Source organism: Palaemon carinicauda, unplaced genomic scaffold (genome assembly GCF_036898095.1).
Source record: "Palaemon carinicauda isolate YSFRI2023 unplaced genomic scaffold, ASM3689809v2 scaffold141, whole genome shotgun sequence".
Classification (NCBI taxonomy): Eukaryota; Metazoa; Arthropoda; class Malacostraca; order Decapoda; family Palaemonidae; genus Palaemon; species Palaemon carinicauda.
Genome location: NW_027168938.1, coordinates 158,251 through 181,355, shown reverse-complemented (window position 1 = coordinate 181,355; position 23,105 = coordinate 158,251). Strand labels below are relative to the sequence as shown.

The 23,105-nt window shown below is 45.6% G+C and overlaps 1 long non-coding RNA gene across 2 annotated transcripts in view; it reads left to right on the top strand.

The window, feature by feature from the left end:
* The window catches only part of LOC137635565 (uncharacterized), a 67,956-nt gene that overhangs the window by 28,698 nt on the left and 16,153 nt on the right, over positions 1 to 23,105 (top strand). For both annotated transcript variants that reach the window (XR_011042721.1, XR_011042722.1), the window contains exon 3: positions 669 to 806. This is a non-coding gene — a long non-coding RNA (uncharacterized lncRNA). The remainder of the gene's footprint in view (positions 1 to 668; positions 807 to 23,105) is intronic.

The following is a 23,105-nucleotide window of genomic DNA, read 5'->3' as shown; positions in this document are numbered from 1 at the left end:
CTGGTTGATTTGGCGGGTGGTCAAATTCTTTTCTTGAGAAGCGCCTAGATTAGAGGTTTTGATGAGGTCCTTTAGTATGGGTGGCAACCCTTGATACTTCAGCTCCTAGGAGTCGCTCAGCATCCTAAGAGGATCGCGAGGCTCAGTAAGGAAGACGTACTTAAAAAAGGCAGAGTAATTGTTCAAGTCGACTTCCTTACCAGGTACTTATTTATTTTATGTTTGTTATTTTGAATAACTGCTAAAATGAAATACAAAATACTTAGCTCATAATAATGTAAACAAGTAATGCTGGTCTCTACCCACCCCCCTGGGTGTGAATCAGTTTATATAATCACCGGCTAAGTTTAATATTGAAAAATGTTATTTTTATTAATAAAATAAATTTTTGAATATACTTACCCGGTGATTATATATTAAAGGACCCTCCCTTCCTCCCCAATAGAGACACAGTGGACCGAGGAGAAAATTGAGTTCTGTGTTTACATTGAGTACTGAGTACCTGCTCGACAGATGGCGCTGTTGATGTACACCCCCTACCTGCATAGCGATCGCTGGCGTATTTTGAACGTAGAGTTTTTCTGTCAGGCAGCAGAGCTGCAGCTTATATAATCACCGGGTAAGTATATTCAAAAATTTATTTTATTAATAAAAATAACATTTTTCAGATCATGAAAGTTTGCTGAAGTAAGTCGAGCTACTGAACAGCAAGTACACTATAGTTATAGAGAACGCACCAAGAAACCGCAAGACTTAAATGCAAAAACCAAGTTCTCCAGGATTACTGTACAATAATCAATTCCAAGGTAAGAGACGAGGATTATTTTTTATTTAATTTAAAAAAAATGCCCCTTTTAAAAAGTAACAAAGGAGGAAGCTATAGTCCATTTCTTTTAGCGATGCATATTTGCACCGACTCGCAACGGTGCCCTTTTAGCTCGGTAAAGTTTCCTGATCGCTGATTGGTTGAACAAGATAATTCTAACCAATCAGCGATCAGGAAACTTTAACGAGCTAAAAGGGCACCGCCGCGAGTCGGTGCAAATATGCCTCGCTAAAAGAAATGGACTATAGTACCTGGGTTAGAGGTCTGATCATGGAAAATTATCTCTCTCTCTCTCTCTCTCTCTCTCTCTCTCTCTCTCTCTCTCTCTCTCTCTCTCTCTCTCTCTCTCCTCCTCCTCCTCCTCCTCCTCCTCCTCCTCCTCCTCCTCCTCCTCCTCCTCCATCAATCAATCAATCATAAACCCTAAATGAGGTACAAAAAACTTAAGTCAAATTTAAATTCAACATTATTTAGTTTCTTCCAATTTCTTTTGTCCAAAAGAATCCTATTTTTTTCTGTTGTTTTTTCCATTAACCCTTTTACCCCCAGGCTATTTGGAAATTTCCAACCCTTAACCCCCAGGAGTTATTTTTTTTCAAGCACATTTTGCAGTATATTTTTTTTAAATTGCTCTAACAGCCTTAATTTTTGTCATAGAGAGGTCAGGTTGGTCTCATTCTCTTGTAAAATGCCTTAAGTTTCTCAAAAAATTATCAAAAATATGCTAAAAAAAAATAGCATTTTTTTGCAAGGACGTACTGGTACATCCATGGGGGTAAAGGGATGAGTTTTGTGAAACGTACCAGTTCGTCCTTTGTGGGTAAAAGGGTTAAATGACCTTATTGCCTTACTTTTTGCCTGTGCATTTTATAACTATCAATATTAGAATAGAGTAATTTCAACTAGTTAAAAATCATAGTGTTCTTGAATGCAAATAGTTCACCAAATGACCGGCGTCAATGACCTTAGATGTCAGGATGCCTGAAAACTTTAAATCAATCAATCACCAAATGAACACTTTAGATCAGATATTTGAACACTACTGGCATGCTTCGGAATTTGATGCTTGTAACAACAGTAAGGCGTTGAAATCACAGATCAGAACTCTATCAAAGTGAGCTCAAATTATGTCGGCTTAAACTGTAGTAAATGTTTCAAAAAAATGTTTCATGTATTAAAGGTTTACTGTGAATAAGAGACTGGAAAATCTAAATATTTTTACATGACACATCCGTGTCCCCAATGTTAAATTTACTAGTTGTGTGTATATATGATAAATGTCAAATTATTTGTCTTAACAGGAACATTTATTTTTACCAGACCAGTTGAATACTGTTAGAAATTATCTGACAGTCCTGTATTTATCATGGGGTCTTGATTAAAAACAATTAAAGTTCTAAAGGCTACTTATCAGTGGCAGAGGCAATGGTCAGTGACAATGCCATAGAAACTGACCATATATGAATGTGATCAGCGTTCCAAGCCCCCTCTCCTCCCAAGCTAGGACCAGGCAGGGCCAGGGAATGGCGGGTGATAACTCACAAGGTAAACCTTTAGGCTCCCTCAAACCCCCCCATCCATAGCTCACAAGGATGGTGAGGTTGCAGACACTACAAGAAACTGTCAAGTTTGAGTGGGACTTGAAACCCAGGCTGGCAATCACTAGGAATTGACGGTTCCAAAAGGCTAAATAGAGTTATTCTAATATGATAACACTTTCCTTTTTAAGCAAGAAGATTATCAATAATGAAAATGGCTACCACATTAAGACAATTGATTGGTTGATTATCATTAATGCATGTGGCAGTGTCCCAGGGCACATGCTACTACATCAACACTGATACTATTCGTATTCATAGCTGCTGCTCTTTCATTCTTAGGTTGTTTGTTTGGTTAGTGAACAAATCATCAATTTACAATTCTTACAACAGCTCGGTCATTATGTTCCTGCTGTGATGTCACAACAACCCTGTAAGTAATTCAAATTTGTGGCTAGGTAATCGATTCGCTGTTCACTTCATAACACAGTTAATTCTTCGTGAATTCTAATGCTTTCTTTTTTTACGTTGGTATTTAGACATACATTATTAGATCTGTATGTATCATGATGTACTGTAGTGTTATCGAATGTTTGCATGACGTTCACTGCTGTAATATTATATCAAATGTGCGAGAGGGAAGTGGTATTAGTTTCAGAATACTGTATTATTATTAATTGCTAAGCTACAACCCTAGTTGGAAAAGCAGAATGCTTTAAGCCTGGGGGCCCCAACAGGGAAAATAGCCAAGCGAGGAAAGGAAACAAGGAAAAATGAAATATTTTAAGGACCGTAACAGCATTTAAATAAATAATTCCTATTTAAACTACAAATACTTTAACAAAATAAGAGGAAGAGAAATTAGATAGAATAGTGTGCCCGAGTGTACCCTCAAGCTGGAGAATTTGTTAATCCCTTTCTCACCTGATGTGGTCCATTTCATACTTCGCTTTCTTGAGGTATACTCGTTCTTTGTTGGGTGGTTTATGTTGAGTAGTAGCTGGTTTGCTGCTCTGTTGGGTGTCACGGCAGTTACTCTTGTTCAAGTGTTCTGTTCAGTGTTCAGTTTCTTTATAGTAGTCCAAGCCTTCTTGCTGTTATATTCTCTTGCTTGAGGGTACTCTCGGGAACTTTATTTTATCTTATTTCTCTTCCTCTTATTTTTTTAAGTTTTAATAGCTTATATATGAAAGATCTATTTTGATGACACTGATCTTGAGATATTTTATTTTAAGTATTCATGACCTCATTTATAGTTTATTTATTTCCTTGTTTCCTATCCTCACTTAGCTATTTTTCCCCTGTTGAACCCCAGGGCTTATATCATCCTGCTTTTCCAACTAGGGTTTTAGCTTAGCTAGTAGTAGTAATAATAATAAGGGTCTTTTCTTAGATCTTAGACAAGGGTTGAAGGTATATCCGCAACCTCTCGGGATATATTTTTGTAATTGGGAAATTAAAAGGATAAAACTTTTATAATGGCTTTTTGAAAGGTAAATTATTTTTATGAATCGTATTATAGTTTTATGTTATATAAAGACCAGAGTCAGTTCATTCATTGATCCCTGGAAAGAGCTATTTATTGATTTCCTGTGAGAATTCAAGGAGTACCATAAGAAGAACTAGAAAACAGTCCACAATCCCTCCCTTCTCCTGCTGATGAAGCTGATATAAATGTATACTGGGGTGGATTCTTGCTCGTAGAAATTTTGATGATTAGGTTCAACTTTGAAACTCTTGGTGACAAGTTCATGTGTATAATTAAGACATGCTAATGAATGTTTAAGGCAAAGTGTATGATTTCTCTTTTATTAATATTAATTTGTTCCGTAACCGAAATACAAACCACGCTATTTACAAAGGGTATTACTTTTAGCGCAGCTGAAATGACGAGCCAATAGTTTTAAACGAGGGTTAATTACCCCCGCGCTAGTTAGCGGGGGGTGGGGAAGGGTAGCTTGCTACCCCTCCCCCCTCCACACACCGGTGACTTGCTTCACTTCACTTTTGGCTCGGCGGTGATCAGACGTGTCTGCTCATCGCCTTCGTGACAGCCTTTAATTTTCTGCTTTTTCTTTTCAGCGTGTGTGTTGGTTGGAAGTTGACCTTCAGTTTTTTTTTTTTTTCTTTTTCTTTACTATACGTACATGCCCTGGAGTTGCCGGCCGTCCTTGTGGGACTTTCATGTCGGACGTTAATACGGATCCACACACCCTCTGCCCTCAATGTCGGGGCCGACGGTGTGACCAGGATAACATGTGCCGTGAGTGCAGGGAGTGGTCTGTCTCCCAGTGGGAGAGGTTTGGCCGTCGGCGTAAGAAGAAGTCCAAGAGAGACCGTTCTCCTCCGGGGTTAGCCTTGAAGGAGGAAGGTTCTCGGGACTCTTCTTCCGCCGCCCAAACCTCCTCCGAAGCTCCCCCTCGGCCGCCTCCTAAGGAGAGTCGTCCGAGTGGGAGCGCAGGCCCTTGTTCTGTTTCCCTACCTTCGGTGGGGGGAGAGGGCATCGCCTCCCATAGCGAGGCGGTTCCCCCTCCTCCTCCGGGGGAGGTTATTGATAATGATAATGCCTTATCCAGTGATGATCTTCCCGTTCCTGCTCGTGAACGCGCCGCACCACCTGTCCTCTCACAGGACACGCGTCGGCCTTCTGCTCGCCAGCGATCACCTACGCGCCAGCGATTACCTCCTCGCCAGCGTTCACCTGCTTGCCAGCGCGCACAGGCGATCTTAGTATCGCCTATTCAACAGCGACAACTAGCGCGCCGATGTTCGCCAACGCTCCTGAAGGAACATGGTTCGCCAGCTTCTAGCTCGCCATCGCGCGATCGCCCGCCTGCACATGCCGCTCGCCATTGCACGATCGCCCTCCAGCGCATGCTGCTCGCCATCGCACGATCCCCCGCTTACGCATGCTGCTCCTCATCGCACAACCCTGAACGATTGCCCTCCTGCGGATGCTGATCACCATCGCACCCCATCACGCGATCATTCACCTGCGCATGCTGCTCGCCATCGCACGACCCTGAACGATCGCCCGCTTACGCATGCTGCTCCTCATCGCACAACCCTGAACGATCGCCCTCCTGCGGATGCTGGTCACCATCGCACCATATCACGCGATCATTCACCTGCGCATGCTGCTCGCCATCGCTTACCATTACGCGGTCATTCACCTACGCATGCTGCTCACCATCGCACACCAGTGCGTCGACATACCACATCGCGCCATCACCAACTTGAGCGACTGCACTCACCAGCTCGTCATCGATCGCCTGTGGATCTACATCGCCAGCGATCTTCCTCACCTACGCGGCAGCACGATCCCTCGCCGTCGCGCCAACGCTTGCGTTCGTCGCCTCGGACACGTGTTCATTTACCTGCCCACCCTCGCGCCCACTCGCCTGCGCGCCCGCGCGACCACTCGCCTGCGCGCCCGCGCGATCATCCACCTGCGCGCCCGCACGATCGCTCGCCCGCACGATCGCTTGCCCGCACGATCGCTTGCCCGCACGATCGCTCGCCCGCACGATCGCTTGCCCGCACTCCCGCGCGACCATTCGCCCTCGCGCGACCATCGTTTGCGGCGAATTCCACAGCCGGTGGTAGCAGCAGGGACGCGTGCTCCTAGACGGCACTCGGGATCACCTCCATCCAAGGACAGGTTGGTAGTGCAGGACGAAGACAGGTCAGTACAGCATTCTTCCCACCTTCTTTTCAGGCAGGTACCGTCGTGTCCACTCCAAAGGATCGCCCGATCCCTTTCTCTTTAGCGAGGATTTCGGACTCTGTGTCCTTGGAGCAGCAGACTTGGTTTGGTCTGCTGGCACGGGCGTTAGTGAGGGTTATGAAACCAGCACTCGCCGGCCAGGGTAACAAACCAGCGGCTGTCTCTCCTACGCTGAAGAGAAAGAGAGGAGTGGACTTCGTGGTGACTTCCCCTAGGGCGAAGTTGGTTCCCAAGAGGTCGGTCTCGAAGGTCCCTTCTCCTGCACGAGTACTCTCTCCTTCTCCCGTGGACGAGGCCTTTCCGTCCTCAGGTGAGTCCAGTGGGGCGGTAGTCTTCCCCTCGACACCAGGGGGGGAGACTTCGCTTCAGGCAGGAGAATCGTCTCGTGAGGAAGGGGTCCCTCGAACCTCGTTGTTGGGATCCTGTATCCCTCCCAGGAGGGAACCCAAGGATTCCAAGACCGTCCCTAAATCCTCTGCAAGGATTCGTCAGGAACCCACGACTACCCAGGGGAATGTCCACGTATCACCCCAGGAAGAGATTCCTGGGGCAGGAGACTTAGATGCCAGCCCGCAGGGAGGAGAACAGCAAGAGTCCGAACATGCCTTCTGGCAGGTCCTAAGCCTGATAAGGACACTTAACAGACTTACGGATCCAGTCATCGCCCCCCGTGAAGGCAAAGACACGATTCTGGATGAAGTGTTTGACGTTCGGAAGGCCCCTAAGACCAGTGCAGCTCTGCCCTGGTCTCGGGGGCTGAAGAGTGCCAGAGCTAGGGCCAACGCTCAGCTCGCACTTCTTGCCTCCTCCAGTCGTTCCACTGCCGGGAACAAGCTTATCCCTCCTCCTCGCCTTCAGCAGAGGAGGTATTTCGAGATCCTGGGTGAGCACAACCTCGCTCTTCCTCTCCATCACTCTGTGGAGGAGCTGGCGAAGGGAGTTCCCCTGGAGAAACTCTCTGCCCGGCAGGAGTCGTTCTCGGCGGCAGAGATCCTTAACCACGAGAAGGTCGCTAAGTGTGCCATGCAGGCCACTTCGTGGCTGGACTTCTGGCTAGGATCTCTGGGCATCCTATTGCGATCGGAGGACTTGTCCAAGGATACCAATAGGAAGGCACCCGCTCCATCGAGTTTTTGGCGGACCAGGTTACCACCTTGTGGGCCAACTCGGTGTTGAAGCGTCGCGATGCTGTGTCCGAGAGATTCCATCCGAAGGTCCCCGCCGTAGATGTGTGTAGGCTCCGACATGCTTCCCTTCTGGGGGAGAGCCTGTTTGAGCCTCAAGACTTGGAGCGAACGGTTGAGAGGTGGAGGAAATCCAGCACGGACTCCCTCCTCCACAGGGCCCTTACAACTCGGCCCTATAAGCCTCCAGCCCCGCCACAACAGCAGCAACAGCCTCGTAAGGCTCCCAAACAGGCACCGGCAGCTAAGAAAGTGGTGTCTAAGCCCCAGCCCTTTCCAGCCAAGGTCAAGAGGGGCGGTAAGTCCTCCAGGGGAGGCAAGACTCCTAGGGGTGGCGGCCGCGGCCGCAAGCCCTATGGGTAGCAGTCCCCCTGCGTGTCCACCTGTGGGGGGATGCCTTCAGTGTTGCGTCCGCAGGTGGCAGCAACACGGGGCCGATGCTTGGACGGTCTCAGTGATCGGCCAAGGTTATCGCGTCCCGTTCACGTCATCTCAACCTCCCCTGACAGCGAATCCAGTGTCGTTGAGCTCCTATGCCATGGGATCGGCAAAGGGGCTGGCCCTTCAGGCCGAAGTCGAGACCATGTTCGAGAAGGGTGCTCTCCAGGAGGTCGTGGACGGCTCCCCAGGCTTCTTCAGTCGACTCTTTCTTGTAAAGAAGGCTACTGGAGGCTGGAGACCCGTCATCGATCTCTCAGCTCTGAACAGGTTTGTCAAACAAACCCGGTTCAGCATGGAGACAGCAGACACTGTCAGACTTGCGGTGAGACCACAAGACTTCATGTGTACACTGGATCTAAAGGACGCGTACTTCCAGATCCCAATCCATCCGTCTTCCAGGAAGTACCTGAGATTCTGCCTAGACAACAAGATCTACCAGTTCAAGGTGCTGTGTTTCGGTCTCTCCACAGCTCCTCAGGTGTTCACCAGAGTGTTCACCCTGATTTCATCTTGGGCGCACAGGAACGGCATTCGTCTCCTTCGTTACCTAGACGATTGGCTGATCCTAGCAGACTCGGAGTCGACCCTTTTTCGGCACCGAGACGGGCTTCTGGATCTTTGCCAGGATCTGGGGATCGTGGTAAACCTCGAGAAGTCCTCTCTGCAGCCGTCCCAACGACTGGTTTATCTAGGCATGCTAATAGACACCAATCTCCACAAAGCCTTTCCATCAGACGACCGGATAGCAAGGCAGAGGAGGGTGGCGGAGCCTTTCCTCAGGCGAAAAGAACTCCCCGCCCAATCGTGGTTGCGTCTCTTAGGCCACCTATCCTCCCTGGCCTGTCTGGTTCCAAACAGCCGCCTCAGGATGAGATCCCTTCAATGGCGGCTCAAGTCCCGGTGGAATCAAGGATCCGATTCCCCGGACATTCTGATCCCAATGGGGTCTCTGGAACAGACGGACTTGCGGTGGTGGCTGGCCGACGAGAACCTGCGGAAGGGAGTGAGTCTTCTTGTCCTCCCCCCGGAATTGACTCTGTTTTCAGACGCGTCAAAAGAAGGGTGGGGGGCGCACGTTCTGAACCAGAGGGCCTCAGGCCTTTGGTCAGAATCAGAAAAGTGCCTACACATCAACCTGCTAGAATTGAAGGCCGTCTTTCTGGCTCTTCAGCAGTTCCAACGGTCCCTGGCGGGTCACTCCGTGGTGGTGATGAGCGACAGCACCACGGTACTGGCTTATATCAACAAGCAGGGAGTCACTTTTTCGCAACAGCTATCCCATCTTGCAGTAGAGACTCTGAGGTGGACCGAAACCCACTCGATAACACTATCACCTTGCTTCATTCCTGGCAAGAGGAATGTGCTCGCCGACAGTCTGAGCAGGGCTTCGCAGATAGTGAGTACCGAGTGGTCTTTGGATCCTCAGATAGCCAACAAAGTCCTGACTTTGTGGGGTTCCCCGACGGTGGACTTGTTCGCGACAGCCTTGAACTTCAAGGTGCCCCTGTACTGCTCACCAGTCCTGGACCCCAATGCACTCTGGCAAGATGCTTTCCAGCAACGGTGGGACAACATCGACGTGTACGCCTTCCCACCATTCTGTCTGATGAGAAGGGTGCTCAACAGGACCAGACTATCGGTCAACTGTTCCATGACTCTAGTAGCTACGCTATGGCATCACGCGGAATGGTTTCCGGACCTTCTGCAACTCCTGACGGAACTACCAAGGGAGCTTCCTCCACGACATGAGCTTCTCAGACAACCCCACTCCGGTGTCCCTCACAGGGCCGTAGCCTCGCTTCGGCTTCATGCCTGGAGACTATCCAGCGTCTCCTCGCGGAGAGAGGCTTTTCGCAACAGGTTGCGGAGAGAATGTCTCGGCACCTGCGAAGGTCCTCTGAGGGAGTCTACCAAGCGAAGTGGAGAGTCTTTTGTGGTTGGTGTCGTGGAAGGGGTATCTCTCCACTCGATGCCACTATTCCAGCAATAGCGGACTTCCTCGTGTATCTGCGAGAAGAAATGCGCCTTTCTGTCTCGGCGGTGAAAGGCTATCGCTCAGCCTTAAGCTTGGCCTTCAGATTTAAGGGCGTGGATATTTCTTCGTCGCTAGAACTCTCTTTACTCATACGTAGCTATGAGCTTACCTGCCCCCAGTCGGAAGTGAGACCCCCTCCTTGGAACATGGTTCGAGTCCTCAGGTCTTTCAAGAGACCTCCCTCCGAGTCATTACGCCAGGCCTCCGATCGCCACCTGTCTTGGAAGACGGCTTTCCTACTCGCCTTGGCCTCGGCCAAGCGAGTTAGTGAACTTCATGGTCTCTCATACGACATCGCCCATTCAAGGGGATGGGGGGAGGTAACGTTCAGGTTCGTCCCTGAGTTTGTGGCCAAGACTTAAAATCCTGGAGTGCCGGATCCTCTGTTCGACTCTTTCAGGATCGCGAGTCTCCGTTCTGTAACAAACGACCCAGACCAGCTGCTACTATGCCCAGTGAGGTGTCTGAGGTACTACTTGAAGAGAACGGCTGCAGTCCGTCCTCATGTGCGAGCTTTGTGAGCACAGGCAGGACAAAGAGGAGGGTCACCAGGAACACCATCTCAGCTTGGATTCGAAGGGTTATCCACCATGCCCTAAATCCTGACCCTCCTCCGTCACGTCGCCCTCGGGCCCACGATGTCAGGGGTATTGCTACATCCCTGGCCTTCAAGAGAAACTTCTCTGTGACGCAGGTACTTCAAGCGGGGGTCTGGAAGCGTCAAACGACCTTCACAGCCCACTACCTGCAAGACGTGACCCACAGGAGCCTCGATACGTTCTCTATCGGCCCTGTGGTGGCTGCACAACAGCTGGTCTAACCTCAGGCTCCTTTTTGGACAAGTAGCAGTAGGTTGAGGGCGTTGTTACCCGGTCTTAGTCTGTGTGAATGAAAGAGTATGTCTGACCCTTACTTCTTTCTTCATTCTCCCCTCTCTTGGGGAAGCAGCATCCTGGTCCTCGCATAGCTGACCTCGACCTCTGCAGGTAACCCATGCTTCTTTGTGCTCCTAGTATTAAGCTTAATACTGTTGCGTCTCCCATACCCTGACGAGGTGGTATGGGGAACGTCCTATCCTAGAATTCCTATCTGAAGGTCTCAAGGTCAACTTCATAGGACGAGTCACACTCTCCTCCTCACACTGCTTATGTAGGCCACTCGTTCCTAGCGATGCTAGGAACCTGTGAGGTACAGGGTCTCCCTCTCTCTAGTGCCGCTCACTGAGGGATTGAGTCCCCGGGCAAGCCGAAGTCAGTAAGGCTGGGGACTTTCCACCCTTCCTAAGGGGTAAGTCACCCTTTGTAAATAGCGTGGTTTGTATTTCGGTTACGGAACAAATGACAAATTCGAAGATAATTTGTATTTTTCCTAACCATACAAACCTTAGCTATTTACACATATGTGCCCGCCATCCCTGACCCCCAAGTCAAGTCCTACCTCTAAGTGAAATGAAGCAAGTCACCGGTGTGTGGAGGGGGGAGGGGTAGCAAGCTACCCTTCCCCACCCCCCGCTAACTAGCGCGGGGGTAATTAACCCTCGTTAAAAACTATTGGCTCGTCATTTCAGCTGCGCTAAAAGTAATACCCTTTGTAAATAGCTAAGGTTTGTATGGTTAGGAAAAATACAAATTATCTTCGAATTTGTCATATTACTAGCTAAGCTAGAACCCCAGCTGGAAAAGCAGGATATTATAAGCCCAAGGGTTCCAATAGGGAGAATAACCCAGTGAAGAAGGGAAATAAGGAAATTGATAGAATGGTGTGTCCGAGTGTTCCCTAAAGCAAGAGATCTCTAATCAAAGACAGTGAAAGACCATGGTACAGAGGTTGTGGCACTACCCAAGACTAGAGAAGAATGGTTGATTTTGGAGTGGCCTAGAAGAGCTCCTTTCTCTTCTACCCTTAGTTAGTGGAAAGTAGCTACTGAACAATTACAATACAGAAATTAACCCTTTGAGCAAAGAAGAATTGTTTGTTTAGCTTAAGTGTTGTCATGTGTATGAGGACAGAGGAGACTGTGGAAAGAATATGCCAGGCTATTCGGTGTATGTGTCGGCAAAGGAAAACTGAACCGTAACCAGAACGAGATTCAATGTAGTACTGTCTGGCCAGTCAAAGGACCCTGTAACTCTCTAGTTAGTATGAACGGGTGGCTGGTGCCTTGGCCAACCTACTACCTGTAATATTAACCATTTTACCCCCAGGCTATTTGGAAATTTCCAACCCTTAACCCCCAAGGGGTTATTTTTTTCCCAGCACATTTTGCAGTATATTTTTTTTAAATTACTCTAACAGCCTTAATTTTTGTCATAGAGAGGTCAGGTTGGTCTCATTCTCTTGGAAAATGCATGAATTTTCTCAAAACATTATCAAAAATATGAAAAAAAAAAAATGTTATAGCATTTTTTTGCAAGGACGTACCAGTACGTCCTTTGGGGGTAAAAGGGTTAACAGTGAAAATTGGTATTTGTCACAAGTGCGTGTTGCTGAAATGCAAAAGAAATGTCACGTACTGTATTTGGGACGAGGGGCAATTGTCAAAATCTTGAAAGTATGAGATATAATTTTTGACTAACCCTTCATAGATTTCCCCATTTTGATACTTTGTACTTGTTATAATGCAGTTGATGCTTTTGACATTTGCCTCTAAAGTTTTGCCTTTACTGTAATTGTATTTCCTGTGACATTTCATAACATTGCTTTTATTAGCTATTAACAACAACGACAACAAATGCAGCTGTTTTTAGTCCACTGCATGACAAAGGCCTTGCACATATCGATGAGTTTTGCCAGTTGTCTTCACCACGCTGGCCACTGTGGTATAGGTGAGGGTGTGAGATTTTTGTGTGATTACTCAAACCAAACCAACCAAGGGTTTCCCAGACTAGTACAGCTTTGCAGATCATAGTGATATACTGTACAAACCTTTTCACCATGTGAACGTATGCCCACTCGGAAAGGGGTTAACTATTTAAGTACTGTTTATATCAATATCACATTTACGAAAACTATTCCAGCCATTTGTATAGCTGATGTAATCAGTGGAGGTTGAAACACATTTTCTTCCTGTCTTCTGGGAGAGACGTCATATCCGCTAAGCATCGCAAGACGAAACTGTTGCAAACAGAGAACCTACTCTATCCTATTGTGCTGACTTATATTATTAAGGAAAGGTGGTTACCTTGATGAGCGTGTTTTTAATGTGGATGAAACCTGGTTATTTTGGCTGCATATGCAAAGCCTTAAGTGTATAAGGAGAGATTGACTTGATTCTCACAGCTGAAGCCCTTGCTGGTGTATCAGGCAGAGGATCCAGAGGTATAATGGAAGAGACAACTGCCTGTCGTTTAGAGATTTAACAAGAAGGCTCGAGTGACACGCCATTTTACCAGGAGTCTGACAGTTGTTTCCAAGGGTTTGTTTAAAAGTTTTAGTACTGGACAATGCTCCTGCTCACCTGCTCACTTGAGTCCATTGGCTAGCCAGACAGGAGTGGATCTCCCTCTCTGGTTATGGCTCATTTTTCCTTTCCCTGTACATAATACACCAGACAGTCTGGCCTATTCTTCCCACATTCTTCTCTGCCCTCATGCACCTGACAATACTGAGATGACCAAACAATTCTTCTCTCCAGGGGGTTAACTCCTGCGCTGTTAATTGTTCAGTGGCCACTTTCCCTTGGTAAGGGTAGAAGAGACTCATTAGCTATCTTTAGTTTCTCTTCTAGGAGAAGGACACTCCAAAATCAAACCATTGTTCTTTAGTCTTGGGTACTGTCATAGCCTTTGTACCAGTCTTCTGCTGTTTCGGAATAGAGTTCTGTTGCTTCAGGGTAGACTCGGTTACACTATTCAATCTTTTTTCTCTTCCTCTTAATTTTCAATATTAAACTTAGCCGGTGATTATATAAGCTGCAGCTCTGCTGCTCGACAGAAAACTCTACGTTCAAAATCCGCCAGCGATCGCTAAGCAGGTAGGGGGTGTACATCAACAGCGCCATCTGTCGTGCAGGTACTCAGTACTCAATGTAAACACAGAACTCAATTTTCTCTCTGTCGGGCTACCGGCAAGACCTACTAATTCGCTGTTGCTAACTGGATTTGTTTTCACAACTATTTGGTGAAGTACAGTGAACCCTCGCTACTTCGCGGTTCGACCATCGCGGATTCACCACTTCGCGGATTTTTTTCATAACCCATGACTATACATATATTGCGGATTTTCCGGAAATATCGAAAATACCGCGATGTGACCGATGGTGCGAGATTGGAGAAAGTAAGGAAAATTGAATCATGATTGATTTTCAATATAAATAAAACTTTGAGGATCAACAAAGATATCATTTGTTAGAGAGATAGAGAGAGGTAAGGAATGGGAGGTAGGGAAAAGTAGCCCACACAGAGAGAGAGAGAGAGGAGAGAGAGAGAGAGAGAGAGAGAGAGAGAGAGAGAGAGAGAGAGAGAGAGAGAGAGAGAGAGAGAGAGAGAGAGAGATGAGAGAGAGAGAGAGAGAGAGAGAGAGAGAGAGAGAGAGAGGGGGGGGGTTTAAATGTAATAAACAAAAAAAAATTGATAGGTTATAACACATTGGTGCTTATGTAATATCAACTGTATACTGTAGATGGTTTGAATAAGTTAAGAAATGGTATAAATGATACTTTGTTAGTGTATTCGTACACACTCAAGAGCGGCAGCTAGATGACAGCTGATCTAATCACAGCCAAAAGTAAAAAAAAAAAAAAAAAAAGTCAACAATACTCGATTTTTAAAACACACCCGAAATTTAAAAACAAAAGTACACGCTTTCTTAATGTGCAATTAACTATTTAAAGAGTGGCAATTTTCTAGAATAAAATGATATTTCCCAAAAAATAGTGGTTTGCTGATGAAATCGGATGCCCTATTTTTGGCTATGATTGAAATGGATGTAGACTCGGCCTAATTATTTCATTTCGTATTTAATTGACACTAAGAAAACTAATTTTAGTTTCTTCATCTAAATGTAAGTATTGTATAACACGAAGAGAGAGAGAGAGAGAGAGAGAGAGAGAGAAGAGAGAGAGAGAGTGAGAGAGAGAGAGAGAGAGAGAGAGAATCAGCTGTTGTAATCAAATGGCGTGTTTTTGTTTCGTGAGAATTTCATCGCCACGACTTTAACAACAACATACTGTACTGAACTTTACAGTATTATACAGACTACTGTAATATGATAAAGTAAAATATTTGTAATCTATTTTATATGAAATGGGGCTATTTTTGTTTTGTTTAAAATTTACATTTACGTATGTAAAACAACTCTCTCTCTCTCTCTCTCTCTCTCTCTCTCTCTCTCTCTCTCTCTCTCTCTCTCTCTCTCTCGTAGATTGTTTTCCTGCTTTGCTACGTATGTATGATTTTATATAGATACGGTAAATAATATTTGTAATAACATATTTTATAAAAGCTTTTACTGTAATATCATTATTTATCACTTTCATCATGCGGGTTAAATTCCTTAGTTTGTTTACTGAGCGTACTTTATGACGCCGTCGTTTCAGGCGGCGTCATAAAGAAAAAAATTGCATTTGGAAGTCCTAAGAAAAATTAAGTAAAACATTAGTAATAACCAAATCAACATACTGTACTGAATAATCAATATAATTGATGCAAAAACTAACCTATAAACAGATGTGTAAATGCGTTTGTTTCTTCATTAGGATCAGAGATAAACGTAAACAAAACATTGGTTGCCATTTTTTATCGTGCTTTTTGGCGTGTTTAGGAAACGCATGATATAAAGTCGCCTTTAATATTTGTGCCTGTTTTAGTTTAGGGTACTGTATTACATGCATTAAGTGTTCTGTACATTAAAGGGTAGTTTGTTAACAGTACTACGTACAAGGGAAGGTTTTAAAAGTCTGAATATACATGTTAAATAAATACGTAAATATGGTGTCACTACTTCGCGGATTTTCACCTATCGCGGCCGCGTCTGGAACCTATCTACCGCGATAAACGAGGGTTCACTGTACACTATTCTAGTTTTGAGCTTTCGCTATGCAGGTGTTTTATCTTCATCTCAAAACTTGAACTCGTTTTGGATAGATTTAATTATGGTGACAAAGAGAGTATGGACTTTCTTTCACTTTTAAATGGCCGACCCTTCCCTTAGACGGAAGTGTGTTTAGGTTTTTAGTAATTATCTTATCACGTTATAGATCTATATATTTTATATCTCTCCGCCCTTATTAGGCCTCTTCGATTAACTTTCCATTTATTATAAACATATAAAAAAAAAAAGAAATTTTAATGTTTTGTTTATATGCGACCTTTCCTGATAGTAGGCGGTCCTAACTTGGAACCGAAGTTAACCAACGTTGAGCCCTTTATATCGTAATTAGCTTTTAAAGAATTTAAAACTTTTTAATTGTAATATTTTATGAAAGAATTTCTTTGATAGTCTTCGTACTGTTTTCAAAGATGAACTAACGTTTAGTTTTTATGCTACGCAGTTGTTGACGTTCAGGACGTTCAACTTGCGCTCTATCGTTACGATAGAGAGAGAGTGTATCACGGTTTCACTTTGCAGTAAGAGTAAATCGATTCTAACGTTTTGTTCATTCTTTCTTAACTTAAATGCTTTAAATTCTAATTTAAAGGAACTTTTTATTTGAAAAACCTTTCAGTTTTTTTCCTTTAGTCAAATAACATGTTTTTTTTTGACGAAATATAATTGGGCTCTTCTCTTAGGTGCGAAATCAAGAGAGAAAGAGAGAGAGAGAGATAGAGACGGAGGGGGAGAGAGGAGAGAAAACGTTCCGTTCAAGCGGGTAACGTTGTTCTCGTGTTACTCTCGTCCCTAGTCTCTGTACGGGGAGGAAGGATAAAACGTTTTTAGGTTTTTATTCTCGTCCCCAGGCTATGTGCGGTGAGAGATTGAAAACGTAGTTTATATGAACTAGTGTTTAGTCTCTTTCCCAGCCACTGAATTTTTTATCTTAATATATGTTTTCTGTTTTTTGCTGGTATTAATGAGATGCATTATACGACTGATTTCGCAATTACTACCTTTTTATGAAGGGTAGAATTGCGTGTTTCAGGTAGAAATCAGTAAAAGTTTCGATTTCAGTGAAATAAGTGCAAAACAGAAAATCGAAGTGATAAAGTGATATGCGCAAAGTGTTACAGTGTTGCGTCCGAGGGTTCGTCTGTTCGTGCCTGTCGTTCACCTAGTCCGGGACTTCTTGCAAGCTCCTAAGCCCAGGGGAGAAGTAATGTCGAAGGACTTATGGGTTCGAGAGGCCTTGATCAACGAACAGACGTTTCCCTCCGTGGTTTCGGGCGTATCTACCCAAGATCGCCCCACCCACACAAAGACGAGAGAGCCCATTTACTTCTCGTCTGCGGAAGAGGTTTCTCGTAAGAAACCATGGACCAAGGTCTCGCGGCTTATTAAGCGCAAGTCGGTCCCTTCCGCGCAAGTCCAACGGCCCAGTTGTAGCCACTGGGTCAGTTCAGACTCGCTGCAGTCTTCCGACGACTGCTCACCTCCTAAGAGAGGCAAAGCGGTACCGCATCAGGCAGTCACACCGTCTGTTGCCGCACCTGCTCTTGTAGACCCTAAGTGGTCTTTGCTGCAGACTATGCAGCCTCAGTTAACGTCATTGATGCAGGACTTTCGTGCGGAGAAGGTTGACACTGCACCAACCTCTAGCCTACAACCAACCACGGTTGTGCGTCCTGTGGACGCTGAGGCGACCTTCTGCCGCACTCCAGCTGAGAGAGTCCCGCCACCCATGCGTTCCAGTGTACCCTGCCAGCCGCATGTTGACGTTCAGCGACGCACGAAACCTTCCGTTGACGTTCGCGAGGTACAACAACAGTCTAAGTTGTTTTGTTTTGACGCGGTGCGTCAACCTCCGCATTCTAGAGTTGTTTTGACTGCTCAGTCTAGACAGTCAAAGCAGTCTCGAGTGGACGCTGTACGTCCTCACGCACCTGTTGTGGTTGACAGTTCAGTTGTTGACAGTTCACAGACTGTCAAGCAGTTACATGACGTTGCGTTCTGGTCCGCTACTAATGCACCAGTGAGAGACTCTTCTTTTATCGGACAAGGTTCCTGTAGATGAGGAAGTTGCTGTTCTCCCTCCTACTGATATTCCTTTGAGGACTCTGTCAGATGGAGAGGAGCCTTAAGCTGCTTAGCCTCCTATGGACTTTAATTAAATCATGATGATTTTTTTTTAAGGATCTTCGTCCGGATCTTGTAACTGCTGCTCCTCGTTCGCCTTAACGTCAGAACTTACACTAGGCCTAGCTACTTCGAAGCCGTTGTTTTTAAGCTAGTGCTCTCTCGCTCTCCTAGAGAGCGTTACGTTGGCTAGGCGACTGGTTTTTTCACCAGGAGTAGTTTGGGGGATACAGCCTTTGATTTCCCTTCTTTTAAACTGGTTTATAGAGCGAGAGTCTGATATGACACGAGAGAAGTTCTCGACTTGGGAGTTCATGCCTCTGCCCAGATAGACTTCTCAATTCTGGTAGACTCTCCCTGGCGCCTAGCCAGGAGACGCTCCAAGTTGTTTACAGGTCAACTTCTCAGCTGTTGTCGAGCCTTTGAAGTTTTGCTGTACTATTATGTCACGCATAACAAGGCTTTCAGGGATGGTAAACGGTTCCGCCTCAGTCGCTAACCCCGTCTGTTGCCACACCTGCTCCCGTAGACCCTAAATGGGCTTTGCTGCAAGACATGCAGTCCAAGCTTGCGTCCTTGATAGAGGACTTAAATGCGGAGAAGAACCTTCTGGCCGACAACCTTCCAACCGGTCGGTTCATCAGGCAGTCACACCGTCTGTTGCCGCACCTGCTCCTGTAGACCCTAAGTGGTCTTTGCTGCAAGACATGCAGTCCAAGCTTGCGTCCTTGATAGAGGACTTAAATGCGGAGAAGAACCTTCTGGCCAACAACCTTCCAACCGGTCGGTTGTGCGCCCTGTTGACGCTGAGGTAACCTACTCGCGTCTGCCAGTTGAGGTGGTTCCTCCACCGATGCGACCCAGTGTGGGTTGCCAGCCACACGTTGACGTTAAGCGATGCTCGGAGGTGGTTGTTGACGTTCAGGACGTTCAACAACCAGCAGAGGTGACTTGTTGTGACGCAGTGCGTCAACCTCAGCAACCCGGTAGGGTGTTGACTGCACAACCCAGACGGTCTTGACAGTTTCGGGTTGACGCTGTGCTTCCTCGCGCACCCATGGTTGTTGACAGTTCAGAGACTGTGCAGCAGTTCCATGATATTGCGTCCGGCTCCGTCACGCATCCACCAGTGCGACCGGATTCAACGAGTCAGACGTTGCCCACTCCGTTGCCGTTTCCTCATCAGTTTCGGATGAGGAACCATCTGATGAGGACGTTGCTGAACAAGACGATCAGCCCCCAGCCCTGCTATCCATCCAGAAGATGCTGAAGAAGGAACGCTGCTCAGTCAGGCTGTGGATGAGTCTGGTAGGGACGCTGTCATCCGTGGATCAATTTGTGTCACTAGGAAGACTACACCTCCGTCCTCTTCTATACCATCTAGCTTTTCACTGGAAAAAGGACAAAACGCTAGAAGCGGTCTCGATCCCGGTTTCCGAAAAGATAAAGTCTTGTCTGACTTGGTGAAAGGACTATATCAACCTAAGAGAGGGTCTTCCCCTGACTGTTCAGACTCCCAACCACGTTCTCTTCTCGGACACATCAGACGTAGGCTGGGGTGCGACATTAGACGGTCGGGAATGCTCGGGAATATGGAACTCGAGTCAAAGGACAATGCATTTCAACTGCAACGAGCTACTGGCAGTACGTCTGGCCTGGAAAAGCTTCAGGTCTCTCCTTCAAGGCAAAGTTGTGGAGGTGAACTCGGACAACACCACGGCTTTGGCGTACATCTCCAAGCAAGGAGGGACCTACTCTCTGACGTTGTACGAGATCGCAAGGGACCTCCTCACCTGGTCAAAAGGTCTAGACATATCACTAGTAACGAGGTTCATCCGAGGCAACTTGAATGTCATGGCAGATTGTCTCAGTCGGAAGGGACAAATAATTCCAACAGAATGGACCCTCCACAAGGATGTATGCAAGAGACTTTGGGCCACCTGGGGCCAGCCAACCATAGATCTCTTCGCAACCTCGATGACCAAGAGGCTCCCAATATTTTGCTCACCAATCCTGGACCCAGCAGCAGTTCATATAGATGCCTTTCTCCTAGATTGGTGACATCTAGATCTATTTGCATTCCCTCCGTTCAAGATTGTCAACAAGGTACTGCAGAAGTTCGCCTCTCACGAAGGGACAAGGTTGACGCTAGTTGCTTCCCTCTGGCCCGCGAGAGAATGGTTCACCGAGGTACTTCGATGACTAGTAGACGTTCCCAGAACACTTCCCCTAAGGGTAGACCTTCTACGTCAGCCACACGTAAAGAAGGTACACCAAGGCCTCCACGCTCTTCGTCTGACTGCCTTCAGACTATCGAAAGACTCTCGAGAGCTAGAGGCTTTTCGAAGGAGGCAGCCAGAGCGATTGCTAGAGCAAGGAGAACATCCACCCTTAGAGTCTACCAATCGAAGTGGGAAATCTTCCGAAACTGGTGCAAGTCAGTATCCGTATCCTCGACCAGTACCTCTGTAACTCAAATAGCTGACTTCCTCTTATATCTGAGGAAAGAACGATCTCTTTCAGCTCCCACTATCAAGGGTTACAGAAGCATGTTGGCATCAGTCTTCCGTCACAGAGGCTTAGATCTTTCCAACAATAAAGATCTACAGGACCTCCTTAAGTCTTTTGAGACCACGAAGGAGCGTCGTTTGGTTACACCTGGTTGGAATTTAGACGTGGTACTAAGATTCCTTATGTCAGACAGGTTCGAACCGCTACAATCAGCCTCCCTGAAAGATCTCACCTTAAAGACTCTTTTCCTGGTATGCTTAGCCACAGCTAAAAGAGTCAGTGAGATTCATGCCTTCAGCAAGAACATCGGATTCTCATCCGAAACGGCTACATGTTCTACAACTTGGTTTTCTAGCCAAAAACGAGTCGCCTTCTCGGCCTTGGCCAATATCGTTCGATATTCCAAACTTATCGTATGGTTGGAAATGAACTAGAAAGAGTCTTATGCCCTGTAAGAGCTCTTAAGTTCTATTTAAAACGAACTAAACCTTTACGAGGCCCGTCTGAAGCTTTATGGTGTTCAGTTAAGAAACCATCTTTGCCTATGTCAAAGAATGCTTTATCATTTTTTATCAGACTGTTAATACGAGAAGCTCATTCCCATCTGAATGAGGAAGACCAAGCTTTGCTGAAGGTAAGGACACACGAAGTTAGAGCTGTTGCAACTTCCGTGGCCTTTAAACAAAATAGATCTCTGCAAAGTATAATCGACGCAACCTATTGGAAAAGCAAGTCAGTGTTAGCGTCTTTTTATCTTAAGAATGTCCAGTCTCTTTACGAGAACTGCTACACTCTGGGACCATTCGTAGCAACGAGTGCAGTAGTGGGTGAGGGCTCAACCACTACAATTCCCTAATTCCATAACCTTTTTAATCTTTCTCTTGAAATGTTTTATTATTGTTTTTGGGTTGTCCGGAAGGCTAAGAAGCCTTTCGCATCCTACTTGATTTGGCGGGTGGTCAAAGTCATTTCTTGAGAAGCGCCTAGATTAGAGGTTTTGATGAGGTCCTGTTGTATGGGTTGCAACCCTTGATACTTCAGCTCCTAGGGGTCGCTCAGCATCCTAAGAGGATCGCGAGGCTCCGTAAGGAAGACGTACTTAAAAAGGCAGAGTAATTGTTCAAGTCGACTTCCTTACCAGGTACTTATTTATTTTATGTTTGTTATTTTGAATAACTGCTAAAATGAAATAAAAAATCCTTAGCTCATAATAATGTAAACAATTATTGCTGGTCTCTACCCACCCCCCTGGGTGTGAATCAGCTTATATAATCACCGGCTAATATTGAAAAATGTTATTTTTATAATAAAATAAATTTTTGAATATACTTACCCGGTGATTATATATTAAAGGACCCTTCCTTCCTCCCCAATAGAGACCCAGTGGACCGAGGAGAAAATTGAGTTCTGTGTTTACATTGAGTACTGAGTACCTGCACGACAGATGGCGCTGTTGATGTACACCCCCTACGTGCTTAGCGATCGCTGGCGGATTTTGAACGTAGAGTTTTCTGTCGAGCAGCTGAGCTGCAGCTTATATAATCACCGGGTAAGTATATTCAAAAATTTATTTTATTATAAAAATAACATTTTTCTTAACTTTTTATAGTTTATATATGCAAGATCTATTTAATGTTGTTACTGTTCTTAGAATATTTTATTTTAGTTGTTCATTATTTCTCTTGTACTTTGACTTATTTCCTTGTTTCCTCTCCTCACTGGGCTATTTTTTGCTATTAGCTCCCAAGGGCTTTTAGTGTCCTGCTTTTCCAAGTAGGGTTGTAGCTTAATTAGTAATAATGATAATTATAATAATAATTATTTGGAGCATATGGACCAAGGTGTCATTGCTTTTTTTAATTCAAGCCCTACTGTTTTCAAAGGACATTTACTAAGGGCTCAGAAGAAACTGACAGTAACAAGGAATGATTAAACTTGAGAAGTCGTCTCACAAATTATTGTTGCCTGTGTGGACGCAACTTTATTCTATGTTCCTGAAAGATCGTTGGTCCAAACTTAAGGGAGTAAAATATTTTACTCTAAGTCTTGGTAAACAACCCAATAATAAGATAAAAGTTCTATAAGGCAATGGTCTTATCATCGGAGTAGTTCGAAGTAAAAAAGTGATTTTGACGAAGGAAAAATCTATTTCTGGGCGAGAGACCTGTGCCACTCCGTGAAATGTTCCTTTTGCATCATTTCTAAGGTATATAACTGCTATGAATTACCAGAGAAAAAAGTTGCTTAGGAATGCCAGGGTTGAACCCAGCTCGCTCACCTATATAAAGTGTCGGTATAATACTGGGGCGTGATAAATCACAACCAGAGGTCTCGCGCCATTTAGATATCTCCTCCTCAATATCCCTGTTACAGCGAGGTGCCGTTCAACACCCACCACTGAATGCTACTATCACCATCTCAACCCACGCCAACTACGTCACTCCTTTTCATAGCATCATCGCTTCCGCTTGTTGTGATTTTTTGGCTGTTTTTCTCGGTGTTTTTTCTCCGCTCTAGTGCAAGATGTCGGATGCCCAAGATTTGGAGTATCCTGCATAACTTGTTTAGTTCAGTAAAGTCATATCTTTCCCTTTAACTGCAAAACAGAAAGGTTCATAATTTAGTTTTTAACTCTTTAACCCCCAGGCTATTTGGAAATTTCCAACCCTTAACC